General features: G+C 33.3%; 1 long non-coding RNA gene across 1 annotated transcript; it reads right to left on the bottom strand.

Annotated features, from left to right (window-relative positions):
* Nucleotides 1–19,027: 19,027 nt before the first annotated feature.
* LOC128195175 (uncharacterized) lies at nt 19,028–19,775 on the bottom strand. The gene is made up of 2 exons (XR_008246747.1): nt 19,432–19,775; nt 19,028–19,302 (listed from the first exon to the last, which is right to left on the bottom strand). It is a non-coding gene; the product is annotated as an uncharacterized LOC128195175 (long non-coding RNA).
* Nucleotides 19,776–22,564: the final 2,789 nt, after the last annotated feature.

The raw sequence follows: 22,564 nt of genomic DNA, 5'->3' as shown, positions 1-22,564 counted from the left end.
TCTGCTCTGTGATTTTATTTATGTGAGAAATGATGGGAATGGAGATGAATGACGGGTTGTGTTGAAGGGATGCAAAGATAAAGTATGAGAATGGTGTTGTGCCCAGGTGGTGGTGCATTTTTTATATTTTGAAAGAGTGAAGAAGGGGTTGGAGTGGTATTGAGAAAGAATGGAGAGGAGAAGAAGATGGAAAGAGAGAATTTAAAAAATGAAATGTGGAGATGGAGTGGGGTACAACGGTGGAGTGAAAAGAAAAAGATATTAGCATTTGAAAAAAAAAATGAAAAACTAAAGTAAAAGTAAACTTAAGGTTTCTTTTGAAATTACGAAAAATTGGGGAGGTGGAGGGAGAATGATGTGGTGGTGTAGGGAGAAACACTCACTCATGGTAAGCCGGTCTGGGTGACCCATTTTGATAACACTACTTTCTTTATTCATTGTCTACTTTCATTGTCTTCATGAAAGAAATACAATAATCTCAAAAAAACTCATCATAAAAAATTATTTTTCACATCCTAAGAATCATGAAAAAGTATGTGAATTAAAGAATAAAAATGGATATTATGCAGAAGCAATATAGGTTGATATGAATAATCCATCAAAAATGAAGTATGAGGAGTGTGATAAGATAAAAGATAAGGAAATGATGCATGGAGAGCGGAGGAAAAGAGAGAAGAAACAAAAGGTAAAAGATGTAATGAGAATCGAATCGATAGTTGTAAAAAGATGTAGTGTTGGACAATTGATGAAGTGTTTGATGCTGGGAAGAGATATGTATTGATTTTAAAGAAAAATGAACAAAACAAAACAATAATGAATTTGCGAGATATTGAATTAAAATTGAAAAGATTTAAGTCTTCAAAAGTTGATGAATTTACATAGAAGATGTTTTCTTATATAATAAGGTATCTTTGAAAAATGAAATTCACAATATTGTCAAAGATATATTAGTCAAGCTTTTAAACTTAACTGGAAACTATGAAAAAAAAAGGTGTACATTGCAAGTAAAATAGAAAAACAAAATTTGTAATAAATTTTACCTTCATAATTTATTCAATAAAATAACAGTTTAAAGTTTGAATGTTACTTTATATTTTAATGATTTTTTATATTTACATAATATAATATATTCTCAAATACTATGTTTACAAACAAAAGTAGTGTAAATTGTATATGAACGATGTAAATTATTATGTTAATTTTATTTTAAAAAAATTTAATTTATAAAATTTATAATATCTGAATGGTTTTTAAACAATTAAACATTAATATTAAATTACATATATGGTTATAAATTTAAATATATTTTTCTGGTTAAGTTTAAGTAATTTCTAATATTAAAAAACCAAATAATTTAAACAATTAATTTTTAAAGTTTATTTAATCAAATAAGATACCAAACTAAAATGATTTGAATGATCATACATATTTTTAAATAATAATTTCAAAGATTTATTATGTTTAAATTATTTTTAATAATTAAATATCAAATATAAAATGTTACTTATTTTTATACATATATTCTCAAAGTTTATATATATTTTTGAAGTTTATATATATATATATATATATTTTTTTTTGAAGTTTAAAAGTTTATATGTATATTTTTGAAGTTTAAAAGTTTATATGTATATTTTTGAAGTTTCAATTAAATTTTTAATTAGTTTTTATGGTCTAGTGAATGTTCAATAAATTTACATATTTAATTGAGTATATAGTGTTAGATTTTTTTAATTATGATGTGGTTGACGTGGTTATTATAAAATTATAAAAATAATAACATAATATGTGACGATAATGTGACATGACATTAAGATAACAAGCCCTTGAGACACTTAAGAGTCACATTATCACAGTATCTACCACACTCATTTAAAAAAAATTAAAATTCATATTCAATTGAAAAATATAAATTTATTAGTACTAAATAAATTTTAAAATTTTATTAGTTAAAATTTGTGAAATTTTGAATTAACTTTTTTAACAAAGGAGGTCATTTATAAATTATAAAACATCCATTAATTTAAGAAAATACGATCTCTCGTATCATCACTAAGGCTTTGTTCTTTTGGAAGGATTTAGGGGAGATGATTTGAATGGATTTAAGTGTATTTGAGGGTAATTTTTTTGTTATGTTTTTGAGTGGATTTGTGGGTAATTGAAAGTGGATTTGGAAGTAAAGTTTATGAGAATTAGTGTAGGATTTGATTGATGTGACAAATAAAAAAATTTGTTTAATTGATAAAAATTGAAGATTACCAAAATAGCCCTAATTATTAAAATAATATAAAATATTATATTTAATTATAAAAATATTTATGAAGAGAAAAAATTTAACATTAATTTTGAAAATATACAAAAATTATAATTTAGTAAATAAGCTCTTCTTTTCCATGGCAACCAGAAAAGACAAACCCATAGGCATTAAATTAAAAACCACCTGTAGTTGTGTGGCAGTGTGGAAACACAATCGCGTCACATACAGGGATGAAGAGAAGAACCTTGCAGCAAAAGAGATATCTTCCATGGTGCTGTTTAAGATGAAGGAGGTTGCCAAAGCCTATCTGCGTCACGCGGTGATCACTGTCCCTGCTTATTTCAGCAACGCGCAGAGACAAGTGAGGACACATATGACATTTCACATAAAATCCCTCCAAATCTTCGCAATACAGCGAGATGATCGAAATTGGCATATCCCGCAAATCAATGCAATCTCTTCCTCGCATATCCATCAAAACGAACACCTCTATCTCGCAAATCATTCCTCACAATCTCTCTTCAACAGTGTTTTCTCCTCATCCGAACACAGCATAAATAATAAAAAAAATTATTTAATTATCAGAAGAAAAATTTATTTCATTATCATAATGAAGTAAAAGCATTAGTAAACAACTTTTAATCCAATTCCAAAACTTGTAGATGTTATGAGAAAGGCTTACACTTTTATTTAATGGGAGATTATTTTTTTAGAATGTTCAATGTAATGTTCAATTTTGTCCTTTTGGCTAACAACGTTTAAATAATTAACAACAAAATGTCCACAACAATAATCAGTGACACATCACCCTTAACACGTCATCATCATCTCCTACCTCTAGAAACCCTAATTTTTTCCTACACAGAAACCCTAGCCACCACCTAACGCTAGTCGTCGCTGCCACGCTCACGACCAGCCACCATCTTCGCACCTTCATCATCAAACATTTCGAAACCCTAACCAGAAACCTTTTACGAACATATCACGCACTGGTCGCGCCACTGTTCCAAACGCTCCACCACAAGCATCTCAAAACCGAATCTCGAGTTCCTCGCGTCTTTGAGCAACATCGTCATGAAGCTTCTTCATTCTCCACCAGCCACCATCAACTTGAAATACAGAAGATCAAAACCCACAAAACCAGAAATCTCCTTCAAACCAGAAGCGTGATTCGCACCGCAATGGTGAAGAGCCATCAACATCATCACCAACCTCTCGGGAGCAAAACTCAATCGTAGAAATGCAAAGCCGAATCACGCAATCATTTCAACCGTCGCACCAGCGCCTCTCCACAAGCTTCTCCACCACGCCTTCTCGCGTGACGGAACTGGAGCAAGCTTTTTCCCAATCTGCAGATGCAAATCTAAAACCCTAATTTTTGGGTGAAGAAAGGGGTTGCCACATGTCAAGCCCTCATTGACACGACCATCATTAGTCAACTTTGGTCATAGCCACGTCAACCAATAATTGCCATGTAATTCACTGATTGGTGATGTGTTGTTAACGATTTAAACGTCGTTAGTCATAAGGACAAAATTGAACATAAATTACGATATAAGGGACTACAATGAACATTCGAAAAAAATAAATTTCACATCAAACAAAGCTGGCGAAAAATAGGGAAAAAAAGTGGTATTAAGCCTTGTTCGAAAATTACAATTTAAATTAAATTATTGTTCCAAATACATTTTCAAAACTCCCCAAAATATTTTCCAACACGCATCCTCCTTCTAAGCATCTCCAACATCATTTGTAACAACATCTAGTATAACAACACGCGTTATACAATTATTGCACACACACAAACAAGTAAGGATGAATTAATAAAAAAATAACAGAAGATAAATATACAATAATCATACTCACCCACACTGCCTAAATCATCCATTCCAAATCCACGAAGACAAAATCACATTCATGAAACATGAAAGCACATTACAACCAAGTAATACCCAACAATATTTCACCCTCTCGTAACATAGCAACCAAGCTCATCCCCGATTGACAACTGAAGGATGAGCCATCACATAGTCATGTCTTCTAGCGACAACCGAATCGATGCGACAACAACAAACTCATTTCCCCACACCAACCAAGCCGACGAGCCATCACACAATCACGTCTTCAAACGAAAACCAAATTGATGCGATAACAAACAAACTTGTTTTCGAACACCATCCAAGTTGATGAGCCATCACACAATCACGTCTTTCAATGACAACCAAACTAATGTGATAACAAATAAACTCGTCTTCCAACATCAACCAAGTCGATGACCCATTACACAATCACGTCTTCGAGCGACAACCGAACCGACGTGATAACAAACAAACTCGTCTCCTACCCCCAACCAAGTCAATCATTCATCACACAATCATGTCTTTCAATGAAAATCAGATCGACGCGATAACAAACAAACTCGTATCACAACGCCAACTGAGTCAACAAGCCATCAAACAATAATATCTTCCAATGACAATCGATCCAACACAATAACAAAAAAACTTGTCTCACATCGCCAATCGAGCTTACGTGGCATCACACAATCACATCTTCCAATGACAACCAAACTAATGCGATTACAAACAAACTTATTTCAACATCAACAGAGTCAAAGAGCCATCACACAAACAAGTAACTCAACCACAATAAACAACACAACCATGTTCAAACATAACACAACAACCAACTACACAACTCAACAACAAAATAGAACAACACGACCAACAACAAATACAAATTGGCATTCATCACAAACCTCTTGGCCGACCTCCAAAAAATAGGTTGAGTTCCGAGACCTTGAAACCGAGGTCCAAAACAGCTTTATCAGAACAACCTAGCTCGACACACATACTAAAAAAATACAACAAACCAACCAAACAACTCAATATTTGGCCATGACCTTCCTAGTCTAGGTAGAAAATAACACAGCCTAGCCAAGGTCAACTCATTTTGGCACCAAACAACCAAACTAGACAAAACCAATAAACTCGACACAAAGTAAACCAACTCGATAAAACAACTGCGCCCAACATAGAGCACAAAAATAACATGGAAACAACAACATGGCAACATATAAAACAACATGGAAACATACTAAAATAGCTTGACATCATATAAAAACCACACAACAACACATAAAAGCACTATGGCATCATACAAAAAGCACCAAGACAACTTACTTAGCTAGTAAGTCAACAAGAAACTACATGATTGGTACTTAAAACAACACATCTAGATTAAGGCACAAATCAAACAACTTGGCTATAACATAAACCTATATGGATCCCATACAACCTGGAACATTTGGACACAACTTAGATCAAACACATATAACACAACCAAAGGAAAAAAGCTCAAATCATGCAAAAATAGCACCACCAAAAGGTGAAACAACTCAGATAATGCAGAAACAGCATGGCCAAAGGAAAAACAACTCGGATCATGCAGAAACAAAATGACTAAAGGAAAAACAACTTGGTTTCACCCAAACACAAGGTTCTTCTTAATTGCTAGACAACACATATCAAACCACCAACAAGACACCCTTACATTTTAAGATTAATCTACTTAGACACTAGTTTCTTATGGACCTTTCCCATATAATACACCTTTACAAAACATCAAGATATGTAAATAGGGCTAACAACGCTATGCATAGATTTAGAAGGTATATTCAAATATTCACAACAATTATACACTATGCAAAAATTCATATACTTTCAAACACTTATTCACATGAAACATATAATATTATCATGTCACCATGGCCATAAAGAAAGTTATCAAAACCTAAGAGTTTATTGGTTTTGTTTTGAAAACGTAAAAGACACCTCCGCACTCTCCCGTTCATGGTCTAACAATGCATCAATCTCAAAACAATCACAAACCAAAAACAAAAATGGTACACGACGACCAAACGTCTAACATAATGGCTAACATACAATCACCAATTTCCTTTGCACCACAAACACCACGACTCAACCATAGCACGAACACGATAGGAACAAGAAAGAAAAGCAACGAACAATAGAATAACTCGGATTGAAATATAACAGCATGGGTTTGGTGCAACCAACAAAATTAATGCAATTATAAACACATAGAACAGGCAGAAGGATAACTCCTTTTACCTTGGTTTCCACTACTTCCTATCCTTGATTAGAAAATTCCCTTCTACTACACCCACAAACTCTCACAAACCTTCAACACGAATATTATTTTTCTCTCACAGAACACTCAAAAAATACAAAGAATATCAAACACAACACGTTCACATATAATAAATAAATAAAACATGTCTTACACACACGACAAGATCGAACGCATGATCACCAACCCATAAGCAGGAGCTCTAACCAATTATGTTACGTTTCACTTCTGTATAGCTTCTTTTTTCTTATTTTCATTAATGACATCCACAACCCTACCACCTTTCTAGATATATTATTTTTCCTAGGTCTTCCAAACTTGGATTTGGACCAAATTGCCTTGACCTGAACCCATGTCGACTTGTCTCGACCTTCAATCAAGATTGAATTCTCTCAACCTTCAACCACGACGACTCTGTCTTGACCTCTAACTAGTGCGAACTCATCTCGATATTAAATCAAGGTCAGCACATCTCGACCTTTATACTAGGCTCATTCAGCTCAATTCCTCGGCTTGAACTTACTCACCTCAACCTTCGTCCTAGAAAATTATATCTCAGCCTTTGACCCAAACTAATTCTTCTTAACCTTTAATCTAAGATGACTCGACTTGACCTTTCAATCTGGGATGACTCAAATTTACCCTTTCGCTTAGGCTAACTCGGCTCGAGCTTACTTAACTTGCTCATTTGGTCCAAGTAGACTAAGCTCTATCTAAACCAATTTGGCTCAACCTTCACTTTGGGCTAACTCTATTCAACCTTAGACATGTGACAACATAACTCGACCTTGGAACCAAGTCAACTTACATCACCGTAGTCCTCAACTACCTGGACTAGACTTAGATGCACCATGATTTTAGATTTTCAAAATCCAAAAAATGACTAATCTAAATCTGATTCAAATCTAATTAGGTGGATTGGACTTAAAATCCAATTATTTGGTTTTGTTACCATTGAGAAACATTGATGCTTTGAAGAGATTTTAGTGATGATAGACTTAAAGACTTGAAGACTGATCTACATACATTATTAAAGTATTTTTGCAGAAACCTTTGCATTAGAATTTTACTTTCATTTCTAAGCCCTTAAAAGTCCTATAACTTGCTCTTTTGTATAATTTACTTGCGGCAATACTCGATTACCACGGGGGATAATCGATTATCATGAGTAGAATTAAAAATACTTCAATTCAGCAATAATCGATTATCACCAAGGATAATAGATTATCACCAAAAGCTATAATTGTCCAAGGTTCGACAATAATCGATCATCACTAAGGATAATAGATCATCATTATTTTCAAAACCTTATAAACGATAAAAAATAATTGATTATCACTTTTGGTAATGGATTATTACTGGCAATTGAAAGTTTCCTTTTCAGTTTCTGACCCTTGGCCTATAAATAGAGTTTACCATAACCTTGAGAAGGTTACCTAAACTATTACAGAGTACCAAATTGGTTGTGAGGAAGCTCTATGTGTTTAAGTTTTGCTTGATCAAGTGCTTGAAGAAGGAGAAGCTTATCTTAGTGTGTCTAAGGTGGAAGTGGTTCTCTACCAAGTTGTTTCAAGTTTTTCTTCATTCCATCGTGTGTCGAAGGAAGGTGCTGCTATCATCTTTTATCGGTTAAGAGAGGTGTTTTCTACTTTGCATTATTTTTTACCTATATTGTATCATTAAATTGATTTTAGTGAAAGGTTAATCACTTCTTTTAATTCAAACCAGTATAAAAATTATCTGTATGATTTTCTCTATTCTTTCTTCTCTTTACTTTATTTTGTTTGAAGAAACGTTTTAAAGGGAAAAAGAAAAGTTTGATAGAACCAATTCACCCCTCCCCTCTTGGTTTTATGTTCGAACTCGCTTTTAAACATTTTGCTGCATGATACTAATTCCTACAATTGGTATCAGAGCTTGCTTTGATATTCTTTCAATTTTTTTGAAAATGGTCGAACATAATCAAGTGTAAGCTAAGAGTGCTTTCATCAACAGACCTCCTATTTTTACCACTGATAACTATGCATTCTAGAAAGTCAGAATGCAAATCTTCATGGGGTTTGTTGACAGAGGCATATGGGAAGCATGGAAAATGGTCCTATAATTTCCACTAGAATTTTTTATGGTGTTGAGCAAGAAAACCCTAATTGTCATGGACTGCTGAAGAAAATAGGCGAGCTCAATTTCATATAAAAGCTCAAAACATAATTTCATTTGCTATTGTATTAGATGAATTTTACAGTATTTCAATGTGTAAGACAGCTCAGGAGAAGTGGGAAGTCCTTCGAGTGACACATGAAGGTGTTAACGATATTAAGCATGCAAGGAAGAACACATTAATACAGGAATATGAGATGTTCAGAATGCAACCTGAAGAAACTATAGTGGATGTGCAAAAACGCTTCATCCACATCGTTAATCATCTCATTGGTCTAGGTGAAATTTTTTGATAGTGATGAATTAAATGTGAAAATTTTGAAATCTTTGGACATGACATGGTAGCCCAAGGTGACAACCATTTCGGAGTCTCAAAACTTGTCTTCAATGTCAATGGAAATCTTGTTTGGGAAGTTGAGAGAGAAATAACTTGAGCTAAATATGCTAACTGTTGAAGAAGACCAATGAAATAAGAAAATCTTGGCCTTCAAAACTGAAGTGTCTAAAGGAAAAAGCTCAAAGGTAGATGATGATTCTGATGATGATGAACATATGAGCCTCATGATCAAGAGGTTTGCCAAATTCATGAAGGCTAAGGGAAAGGATAAGTTTAAGAGTGAAAAGAAGGAAAATCAAGGATCTTCATCAAGTTATAAATGTTATGGATGTGGTGAAAGAGGTCATGTGAAAGCCAATTGTCCAAAAAAACAAAAGGAGTGAGGAAAAGAAAGTAAAGAAATTTCACAAAAAGAAGAAGGTTTACATTTCTTAGGATGATAATGACTCAAGCTCAACTAGTTCAAGCAATTTCGATGAAGGAGCAAACTTGTGCTTGATGGAAAATATTGATGATACTACAAGCCAAGTTGCTCTAACTTTGACACTAGTGAAATAGATTTGCAAAAAATATTTTCTTGAATTATTTGATGAATTTGAAAGATCGGATGTTTCACATGAAAAATTGAAAAATAAATTTCAAGACTTGCAAACAAAATATGAAAAAGATTTAGATGAAAAAGTAATTTTGAGAAATAAAATATACAATGTAGAAATAAAATAGTCTTTTATTGTAGAAAGGTTTTTTGAATGTATATCATGCAAGAGTCATATGTCTGATATTGATTATTAGAAAATTTTCTTAAAAATGCCAAACAATTTGTATCTTGGAGGAATAATGAAGTTAGGAAGAAGTCTTTCAAAAATAAAAATGTGCATGAAAGGAACATTCAAAATAGGAAAACACTGAGTTTAGGTTGAAAAAGGGCATTGTTTTGAAAACCAAACTGCATAGTATTTCTTGTTTCTATTGTATGAAACAAGGTCACACCTCAAACAAGTGCAACATCAATATGGTGTACCTAGTGGAAAGTTTGCTTGGGTTCAAGTCATGAATTAAATTTTTCAATTTTACTAACTCCAAGGACCCATAAGAAGATTAGGGACCTGAAATTCTCGCTTAATTGTTTTGTAGAAACATTTAAAGTCCAAGAAATCTATGTGGTATCTTGATAGTTGATGCTCAAGACATATGACGGGTGGCAAGAAAATGTTTATAAATTTTCAGAAAAAGAAGCAAGAATTTGTGATTTATGGGGATAACTACAAATGAAAAATTATTGGAACCGGAGACATTGGAGGGGGAAACACTTTGACCATCAAGGATGTTCTATATGTAGAAAGGCTAAAGCACAAACTCCTAAGCATAAGTCAATTATGCGATAAAGGTCTCAAGGTAACCTTTGAAAGTGATAAGTGCATTGTTTATCATAAAGATTTATCAAAAATTGCATTAAAAGGAATTAGGCATAATAACATTTATTTGATTGATATTGAGAATGCATCTAGCCAAAGCATATAATGTTTAGTAGCAAAGGATGAGAATCCTTGGTTATGGCATAAAAGGGCTGCACACATACATATGCAACAACTAAATAAATTGATTTGAAAATATCTTGTTATTGGTTTGCCAAAATTGAAGTTTGAAAAAGACAAACTATGTACAACTAGTCAAAAAGGAAAGCAAACCAAATCCTCTTTTTCATCCAAAAATATGATTTCTACCTCTAAACCTTTAGAGTTATTGCACATGGACTTATTTGGTTCTTCTAGGATCAAAAGCTTTGATGGAAACTATTATGCTCTTATTATTGTGGATGACTATTCTAGGTACACTTGGACTTTCTTCTTAACATTGAAAAGTGAAGTTTTCAAAGAATTCAATTGCAAAACGGGTCCAAAATGAGTCTTTTGAAAAATTTTGTGATGTGTATGACATAACTCATAATTTTGTTGATCCTAGAACTTCCCAACAAAATGGGATGTTGAAAGGAAAAGCAGATAATTAGAGGAGATAACTAGAACTTTATTGAATGAATCAAATGTTCCAAAGTATTTTTGGGCTGATGCAGTTAACACTGCTTGTTATGTTCTTAATAGAATGCTACTTAAACCAATTCTAAAGTTAACTCCTTATGAGTTGTTTAAGGGTAGAAAAACAAATGTGTCTCATTTGAAAATTTTTGGTTGCAAATGTTTTGTCTTGAATAATGGAAAAGATAACTTGGGTAAGTTTGATGCAAAATCTGATGAAGCCATTTCCTTAGGATATTCTCTCACTAGTAAAGCATATAAAGTATTTAATAGGAGAATCTTAGTAATTGAAGAATATGTGCTTGTTGTATTTTATTAAATAGTAAACCTTAAGAGAACCCTCTTAAGTCAAATAAGCCACTTGCAAGTAATGAAGATTACTTAAGGGAGGCTCTTGAAGAAATGTATATCAATTAGAACACTTCATCTGAAATTCCTCATGTACAACAAGAAGATGATCCTAGAGGTTATCAAGAACCAGGGGCCTATCTATGGACAACATAATAGGAAACATCTCAAAAGGGGTAACTATTAAACGCAATTTAAATAATTTTTTCATGACAACTGCTTTTGCCTCACAGATAGAACCCAAAAACATTGGTAAGGCTCTTCAAGATGATAAATTATGTGTAGCAATGCAAGAAGAGCTAAATCAATTTAAAAGAAATAACGTTTGGGAACTCATTCCTAGAGAAGAAAGTTACCAAGTCATTGCAACAAAATGGGTCATCAAAAACAAGTTGGATGAGGATGGACATATTACTAAAAACAAAGCCAGACATGTTGCAAAATGATATTGCCAAGAAGAAGGCATATACTATGATGAAACTTATGCACCGGTGGCAAGGTTAGAAGCTATTATATTATTACTTGCTTATGCTTCTTTGATGAAATTTTAATTGTACCGAATGGATCTAAAAAGTGCTTTCTTAAATGGCTTCATTAAAAAAGAGGTATATGTTGAAAAACCTCTTGGATTTGAGGATTTCAAATTTCCTAATCATGTTTATAAACTTAAGAAAGCTTTGTATGGCCTTAAACAAGCACCTAGGTCTTGGTATGAAAGACTTAGTAATTTTTTGATTGATAATGATTTCTTTAGAGGAAAGGTTGATTCAACCATGTTCATAGAGAAAGTAGGAAGTAATGTTTTGCTTATTCAAGTCTATGTTGATGACATAAATTTTGGGTCAACTGATAATACTTTATGTGAAGGGTTTGCTAGCATAATGCAAGGTGAGTTTGAAACCTCTATGATGGGTGAGCTAACATTTTTCTTAGGATTGCAAATTAAACAAATGGATGAGGGACCTTTATTTCTCAAACAAAGTGTTGTAGAGAAATTCTTAAGAAATTTGGGATGCACACTGCTAAACAAGCCAACACTCCCATGGACACCTCTTGTTACTTAGATAAAGATGAATCTGGAGTAGAGATTAACTAAACCATGTTTAAAGGCATGATAAGATCCTTACTATACCTTACAGCTAGTAGACCAGACATTATTCAGAGTGTATGTGTATGTGTTAGATATCAAGCCAATCCTAAAGAATCTGACATAGTAGTTGTCAAGAGAATCTTCAAATACCTTAAAGGTACTACTTCTTTTGGATTATGGTATCCCTCTGATGGAACTCCTAGTCTTATAGGATATTCTGATGCTGATTATGGTGATTATAAAATTAATAGGAAGAGTATTAGTGGAACTTGCCATTTTCTAGGATGTCCTTTAGTCTCATGGCACTCAAAGAAACAAGCTTGTGTAACATTGTTTATCACTAAAGTTGAATACATAGCTGTTGCGAATTGTTGTGCCCATATTTTATGGATGAAACAACAACTTGAATATTTTGACATCTTCCTAAACCATATTCCCCATAAATGTGATAATACTAGCGCCATAAATCTAACTAAGAACCCCATAATGCACTCTAGGACCAAACAAATTGAAATTAAACTCTATTTTCTAAGAGATTACATTCAAAAAGGTGATTGTGTCATAGAATATATAGATACTATGCATAAATTAGCTGATATATTTATCAAAGCATTGCCTAAGAAAAGATTTTATGAGCTTAGGAGAGATTTGGGAGTGTTAGATATGTCTTAGGATGAAAATGTGGCCCAAATTTATGTTTTTCAAAAATTAATGCTTAATAATCGATTATCTGAAGCTTATAATTGATTATCTTAGATCTGAGAAAAGTTTTTGATTCGGTAATAATCGATTATATTGAGAATTTTTGCATATGAGGATTTTAGTTCGGTAATAATCGATTATCTTAAGTGATAATCGATTATCCCCAATTTCTAGAAATTATTTTATGAAACGATAAATGATTATCGTTAGTGATAATCGATTATCACTCATTGCACTTTAAAAAACTAGTCGTTGCAATGGCTATAAACGCTCATAAAACAACTAGTTTCATCCCTAGGTGTATAAATAAGACCCTTTAATCGATTACAAACACATCCTACACCAAAATTCTTCCCATTTAAGTTCTCAAACCCATTTTCTTTCATTCTCTTGCAACCTCTCTCTAGTGTCCCTCTTTTTTGCAAATCATGGCTGAATCCAGACGCAAGATGCCAACTAAGAGAAGGACTGGAGCTTCTTCCTCTACTCAACCTCGCGCACAACGATCGACAAACATTGATGCGTGGATTTCCGACACCAACAAGCATAAGGAATTCATCACCTTTTGGAAGGAAAAGAAAATTATTCCTCAGAAGTATGTAACTTTACAGTGGTATATAATATGTTGCTTCTAGTTTCCTACACTATTGGAGAATCAAGGGTTGAAACATCTTGTGGAACTCAAGGGTGTGTATTACCCAGATTTGGTAAGAGTCCTCTTTTTTAATTTCAAAATTCGTAATGGCATTGAAAGGACCAAAGTCAAAGGTGTCAACATTATTCTTGATGATGATATATGGGCCAATGTGGCAAGGCTACCTCTTTGAGACGATCTTGTCAATGTCCATCTGCGAGTTGAAGGATTCAATAGACTTCTCGCCTTTCAATCCTTTCTACACAATGCATAATATAAAACTGGGCGCAAGCAACTTCTTGCGGGTGGCTTCAAAGTAGATGAGCACATGATTCACTACTTAGTTGTCTAGGTTTTATGTTCACGTGACAGAAATCACATCCAATGTTCTGAGAAGGATCTTCTTATCATTTATGGAATTCTAAACAACATTCATATTGATTGGCCATCCCTGATTATTGATACTATGATGAAGGCCAAAAGCTATGATGTTTACAATTTGCCATATGCTTTTCTTGTCTCCAAAATCTGCGAATACAAATGGGTAAGTGTTCTTGGTGAAAAGAAAACCACTATGTTGCCCGCACATGAGATTGGAGAGAGAACACCTTAAGACAAATGGGTTTTGTCGAGCGTGGCAACATTTTTGTGCACAAAGATGATGCTCAGAATGATGATGATGAAGATGCGCACATGGCGGAACCTATCAATGTAGTTGTGTTAAAATAGAATGACTCAATTTCTCACACCAAGAGGAGGGGTGAATTGGTGAAATGTAAAAACAAAATCTTTTAAAATCTTTTTCACAAAAAGGATGCCTTGATACTTTTCTTGAATCGCAAGGTAAAAATTTTCAATGCAACGGAAACTTAATCGAATGAATGCAGAACGTAATGGATTAAATAAAGAGAGTAGGGATGAGAAAATTCAAACACTATGTTTTTATACTGGTTTGGCCAAGCCTACATCCAGTGTCCTTCCAACCACAGGAAGCCAATGCACTATAATGATCAAGATTTTTACAACAAGGCTTTTATAGCGACCACACGTCAAAAATATAAAACACCTCTCTAACCCTCTAATCAAAATATAGGAAATACACAAACTAGACTAGCAGCAAGAATCCCCTCTCCTGCCGTTTAAACCCTTTGAGACACTCTCAAAGTCAAGAATGTCACACGCTCTTCTTTCTATAATCACAATAGGGAACCTCAAACCAATCTTCAAAAGATTGCAGAATCTGATCTCTCAATGACACTCAAATGTGCAAGTTGATCAGCCTTTGAAAAACACAACAGTCTTGCTATTCAAGAAATCACAAGTAGTTGATCACCACGGTCACTCTTGTTTCTTGGAGCTTTTTCTCTCTTCTTGTAAGATCACAACTTTCTGTAAAAGATATCACACTATTAGATTTTCCAAAAGTTCTTACAGAAATCAAATTATCGTCAATTTATAGATTAACATATCTCAGACGTAATTTAATGGACTAAGCTACTAAAGTAATCGAATATAACAATTCTGTTATAACAGTTAGCAACAAACACGACAATTAATTGAATGTGCAATTAATGCAGTCGACTATCATTTAATGTTTGGTCAACACAATTAAAAATATGACCGTTAGACAGTTATGTCAAGCATTAAAAAAATTTCAAAACAACAACAGACTTAATCGAATACAACACGCATGCAATCGACTAAGTAACAATGTTAAGCATAGTTTTGAAAAACTTTCTCTTTGAAAAAATCTCACAACACACTTGAAAATAGTTTGTGAAAAGACACGAGTTTTAATCGATTCATCCCATAATGAAATCGACTTAAAACTGTTATTTTGCCACACATTTAAAGTTCAACATAAGTGCTTGTGGTTTTCCTTTTCAACATCATATGTCATGCATTCACATATAAAAAAACATATGTAACACAGTGATATGCAATGAACAATACAATCATGCTCTCATATATGCTTAAACAGATTTAACACATTGATCAAAAGCATATAACATGTAACATGTAACACATAATACACATGTATTATTAATTATGTGTTGTCATCATCAAAAACACAGATATCACTAAGATTATGGGTTAGGCTTAACCTTTTCTGCCGCTATCAACAATCTCAACCAGTTGGGTCATCCGAATCTAGCCCTGATAGGGAATAACATGCTTAGATAGAACTAGCCTAATGAAAATTAAGAATTGGAAATTGAAAAGATTTAAAATGGAAGAGATAAGGACGAGAGAACTTATGAACTTGAGGACACGCCACTTGAAAAGGATTCCAAGATAAGTGCCAATGGTTGGACCACCACTTGTTTTGCATAAGATGAGATCCTAAAAATGACTATGAGATAGATTTCTATCTCAAAAGAAGATAAACAAGATGCAAATCACTCTTAAAATTGATTCAATCAAGGGTGTGTACAAAAGGAGACCCCTAGGTTACTTATATAGTCTTTAGGATGAATTAAGTGGAGGGTTTTAAGGGATGTGGGACTTGGAATGCCTCCCAAGCTGACCAGTAGCATCCCAAGTGTATATTAGTCTCACATAATTTAAATCTTCCACTCCTAAAGGGTTTATAAACTTCCTAGAAAGTCTAGAATTCAAAAACTAAAAAATATGCATGTTTACTTGCACTACAAGCAACAAAAGGAGAAAACTTATTTATTCTTCATTTCTTTTAAGTCCAAGCTATGTGAAGTCCCAAATTGCTTGTACTATAAAGAAAAGATGAGTTTATAAGCTTCTCTACATCCAAAAATAACGAAAGAATGAAAGAAGCAAATATAAGCCAAGAAACCTATTCTACTCTTTTTGTGCTTTTTTTGTCACTCTAAAAACTCTTCATTGTTGCCCCATCTATGATCATATTAAGCCCTTCCCATGAGCCTTCATCATCCACTTTCTCCATCGAAGAACAAATTGCAAACTTAACCCGACAAATGGAGCAAATGAGTATTCTCCAACAATTCAAACATGAAGAGCTAATGGAACTACAACATTCTCACCATGCATATCTGTGTGGACTTTTAGATGAATTTGATATTAGGCTTAACAATATTGAGAGTCATTATGATCTTTAATCCTAATGATGCTTCTAGTCCTGATTTTTAATGTTGTATTATCTTTTTAAGTATTATACTTTTTATGCTTTGACTATGAATGCAATTGTCCTTTTAATCTTCTTTAACATTGTATCTCTTTTTTTTGCATTGTCATGTTGAGGGGGAGCTATTCTTTAGGAGGAGTCTCTCCTTTTAGAACCTTTTTCTTTATGATAAAAAAGGGGGAGAACAAATGCTAACAAAATACATGTGTTATTCTTGTTTGAATCTAATGATCTTTATGGTTTGTATAAGTGACAAATCATGCAGGATAGATGAAACAAAAGTGCCTTTAACAAAGACGTTTTTTATCATCATCAAAAAGGGGGAGATTGTTACCATTGAGAAATATTGATGCTTTGAAGAGATTTTGATGATTATACACTTAAAGACTTGAAGACTTATCTACATACATTGTTAAAGTATTTTTTTAGAAACCTTTGTATTAGGATTTTACTTTCACTTCTAAGCCCTTAAAAGTCCTATAACTTCCTCTTTTGTATAATTTACTTGCGGCAATAATCAATTACCATAGGGAATAATTGATTGTCATGAGTAGAATTAAAAAAGACTTCAATTCGACAATAATCGATTATCACCAAGGATAATCGATTCTCATCAAAAGCTATAAGGTTTCGGCAATAATCGATTATCATTAAGGATAATTGATTATCATTATTTTCAAAACCTTGTAACGACAAAAAATAATCGATTATCACTTTTGGTAATTGATTGTTACGGGCACTTGGAAGCTGCCTTTTCAGTTTCTGACCCCTAGCCTATAAATAGAGTTCACCATAACCTTGAGAAGGTTACCTAAACTATTACAGAATACAAAATTGGTTCTGAGGAAGCTCTAAGTATTTAAGTGTTGCTTGATCAAGTGCGTTTAAGGTGGAAGTGGTTCTCTACCTTGTTGTTTCGAGTTGTTCTTCATGCCATTGTGTCGAAGGAAGGTGTTGTTATCATCTCTTATCGATTAAGAGAAGTGTTTTCTACTTCACATTGTTTCTTACTTATATTGTATTATTAAATTGATTTTAGTGAAAGGTTAATCATTTCTCTTAAAGTTATTAACAACTGGACGTAGAATCTTTTGATTCGAACCAATATAAAAATGATCTATGTGATTTTCTCTATCTTTTCTTCTCTTTACTTTATTCTGTTCGAAGAAAAGTTTTAAAGGGAAGCGAAAATTTTAATAGAACCAATTCACCCCTCTCTTCTTGGTTTTGTGTCCGAACACGCTTTTAAACATTCTGATGTGCAATACCAATTCCTACAGGATTTGGATATTATAGATTTGATTTCACAATTTTTATTTTTTGTCCATTTTAAATCCAAAATATTGAAAATGGGTTGTCTTGGTGAATACAAAATGAAAACATATAATCTAAAAAGTGGAAAAAACCTTTATCTGGATAGCCATCTACCTTTACCTTGTTGGAAATCCAAACAACAACCCATTTGTCATTGGCATCCTTGCCTCCCTTCAACCTCTTTGCCAACCCTCCATATGTTCGTACATAAAATAGAACACCGTATAGATCTTCAATTTCAAACAGCAAGGAATCGACAATGAATACAAAATCTTTTCCCATGTTGCTACATTGGGTTCACATGTAGAGTCTTTGTCGAGATCAAGGGATGTTGGACGGAGTGACTTCGAGTATCATTGACGACCAACATAGGCTTATAGGAGCATCACAATGGTGGTAAAGATGCAATACATGGTTTACAATAACCACAATGAAGGAAAGGGGGAAGAATTAGGTTAGGATGTAAAAAAGGATTCAAGGGCATTTTGAACTTTTTACTTTTACTATAATACAGAGGTGCAAGAAGCCAAAAGAAGAAGATTTTGAAAGCACACAAAGTTGCATAAGGTCTAAGGATGACAAATGAACTCATCCCGATGGATATTATTCAAACTTATCCCTATTTTTACAAGGAAATCCTCGCATTGACTAGGTAAGGTTATGGATATGAGTAATATCTAATTTCTTTTCAATTGGATACGAGAACAGATATGTATATTACATACCCACCTTGACCCATTCCTATATTCATCCTAATACTATTCTCATCTCATTTAAATTACTAAAGTATCCGTAATTTATTAGGTAACCTAAAGAATATGATAAATAGAAAAGGTTAATAATAGGGCCACCGAAAACAAATCATATCTACAAGCTCACACATAATCAATTCATCCAACACTTGAAACATCAGGTAAAGTTTAAGTTCATATAGAGACACTTGGACAATGAGAACATCTTCCTAATTAAATTCAAAAAAATATTAAAAACTAATTCCCACAAGACAGTAGATTGAATGTTAGTAAACTAAAAAACGTGAAAATGAAGGATCGTGATATCCTGTTCAATTGAAATGACGCTCATCGTGAAGAAGGTTTCTCAAAGTTGTTAAACCTATTGCGGTTCAAGTGAGTGGAGATGCAAGCCAAATTTTCTTCCTGCCAACACTTAGTATATTTAACAAAGTTCACTTACACCAGGATCATATAAAATATCTTCAATATGCACACCAAATTAAAATAAAACAGCCTTCATCTAAAAGTGAGGTTGAAAGGTTTCAACTGTACCTTGTGATGAGCAAAATCAATGTGAGAAGGATCAGAGACATTCTCCGGCTAGCCTGGCCCGCTGCTCCGGCGACGGACATTCGCCTCCTTCCTCCCTGTTCAAGAACCCTAATATTTTGCTTCCTTCACGCACTGAAAATCCCTTTCCATCTACTGGTGCGGTCGTCGCCGATCACCGCCTCCGTAGTAGTGTCATTGCACGTTCCTTCGTCGGCGTGCCGCCACCGCCCCCCATCGCAAAGTTGCCCCCTTCCCTTCACCAACTATAGCACCTCACTTCCCTGCTTCTTTCTCCCTACTTCAAACCCGTGAATCCGTTTTACGCAGGCAAATACGCTAGACCTTATAAAATGCTTATGAAATAAATTGTGACGGCTAACAAAAATAAAAATACTTTTAACGGTTTATTTCACCGTTACAAAATAATGCCTGATAAAAAATAATTGTTTGTAGTGTCATTTTTTTTTTCCAAATAATAAGCTTTAATATTTTGAGTTATAATTTTCCTTTTCTGTGTAAACTTTTTTTTGTCATTCTCAACATAATAAAAAGAAAAATTAGAGCAGTATTGAGCAATACTTATTATATAGATTTATTCCTCACATCCTCAAATATAAGAAAAGAGAATAAACTATAGATAAAATATGCAATGAAAATGAACCATCTTAAAAGAAAATCAATTAATGTTGGGTGGTGAAGCGTTTAATGATGAATGTAACATATCGATTTAACTACCTGCGTACTAGTCCTAATAAAACATAATATATACGCATACAACTATGTATATAGAATATATTACATCAACTTGGAATCTACGGTTAAAAAAAACAAAAGCTATGTACATAAAAGTAAAACATCAAAATATAGATAAAGATAATGCTAAAGATAAATGTATAGTATATAATATGGACCGAGCGGTCATGGAATAAGGCCAATCGGTCGGTCCGCTGTTCGATCCATCCATTTAGGACCAATCGATCTATCTAATGTAGTAGCGTTCGTCAACTCTACTGTAGCAGCGCTCGTCAACAAACCAGGTTAAATGATGTTGGACTACAACGCTCGTCAACCATGTCAAACCAGGTTAAAAGGTGTTGGACCACAATTAGGCCAACATTTAAGTTATTGGACTAATAATCCAGCAAAGGATAAAATAATCAAGGATAGCTGATTAAAGATATGCATAAAGCTGTTTATGAGCAACCAACGGAATCTTCAAGTAAATTTGTTATTATTTCGTCTATGAAGCACTTATAAATACAATGACAGGGCCAAAAGCCAGGTACATTCCACTTACGTTCAACTCACACTTCATAACACCCAAACATTCAGTAGTGATAATCCTTCACTGAATACTCAACCAAGAGCCGAGGCTCTTCAAATCACACGCCTAACTTGAGCGTCAGAGTATCTTTTGCAGGTATCTCTCCCCCGGAGCACGAAGGTAACCGATCAACCAAGACTAACGTGACCGAACGGCCCAGACGGAAGTCAACCGAACGGTCCAGACTGAAGAAAGGCTAGCGGCTCAGACGATCCAAGCGTTCGGAGGCGAGGAAGACACGTCGGAACAGGTTAGTCTTTCAATCCCGTAAAAATCTACCGAAACAATAAATAAGTATTTCACACCATAATAAATGTAAATTGGTTAGAAATTAATTTGATCAATTTGACCACTTATATTACATATTTTTAATTATTTAGATTTGTTTTTCTTTTAATTCATCATGTTAGTGTCTCGATGTGTGTTTTCTTGTAGATATTATTGAGTATTGTTATGTAGTGAGACACAATATAATAGAAATAAAGTTGTTATCAATATGAATATTGATGGTATGGTTGAGATTAATTTGAAAGGTGAATTTTTTTTATAAATTATCTTATTATCTTATTTATATGTTAATTGCTAGCACATTTAATGGTAAGTGTCTCAATCACAAAATAACAAAAGAACAAGTAATAAATATTATCATTTTTTCATGTCAGATACATAATAATAATTGTAATTGATAGCTAATTTAGATAAAAGAATATTTCCATAAATTATGTTGATGTTTAAATATCAAAACTATTCAAATAATATTAAAACTTTTTTTAAATTTTATCAAATTCTGTAGAATAAATTTGAAACTATGTGGTATGTTATGATTAAGGTTAGACTTTGTTTAACCTAAATCTCATGCATAATCACTAATTTTCTTTCCAAATTAATGCTAAAGTTTTAGTAAATCCCTATTTCTTTAGTGGAGTAAGCCTAAGTTTCTTTATTAAGATTTAGTTAATTGAGTACTTAACAAACAAACTTGTTTTTGCACCAAAAGTTTAATAATTGGTCAAGTTCCATTCTTATATACAAGCTTCATTATATATGTGTTCCATTTATATACCACAAAAGATATTTTTCAACACTTACTGAATCAAATATCAAGCTATGGACGATCAAACCATATCAGTTGGTTACATTCAACCTCAACAAAATAGGTTTAGCTATTCATTGTCATGAAATCCCAAAGAGAAAATATGAACAATGGAAGAAGATGGTGATCCAAGAAGAAGCGCGGAGGTCTTTAAGGAAATCCTAGCAATAAAAAAACCTTTAAAACTTGTTCCCTCACTTATGAATAAAAAAAATCTTTCTCTTAAAGAAACAAGAAGAAATAAGCTAAAAGTGTCATATATCGACAAAATTAATGTCCAGTGCCAAACACTCTAATCACCCAAAAGAAGGAGGGAAGAGGTGGCGACAATGACTACAACAGAAGAGGAAGATGAGGAGAGAAGGAGTAAAAAGAAGAGAAAAAAGAAAAAAGAAGAGGACAACGAGAAAGAATCATAATATTTACTAATGAATTTTAATGACAAATAAATTTTGTCGATTATTACTGACAGAATTACCGAGGATTATTATTAATGAATTTTTTCAATCAGTAATTATTGACGAATTTATGACTTTTAATTATTATTGACGAATTTTGTATATATCAATAAATTTTTCTGATGAACATTTTATCGATACACTAGTGCAAAAAGAACTTTAGACGTCTGTTATTTTGGGCTTTTAACGTCTGATATCTGTCCGACGTCTATATGGGTGACGTTAATGAGACGTCGGACCCTTTAGGTCAGACGTCTT

The sequence above is a fragment of the Vigna angularis genome, chromosome 2 (genome assembly GCF_016808095.1).
Source record: "Vigna angularis cultivar LongXiaoDou No.4 chromosome 2, ASM1680809v1, whole genome shotgun sequence".
Lineage (NCBI taxonomy): Eukaryota > Viridiplantae > Streptophyta > Magnoliopsida > Fabales > Fabaceae > Vigna > Vigna angularis.
Note: the sequence above shows the minus strand (reverse complement) of the source record. Positions and strands in the feature narration are given on the sequence as shown.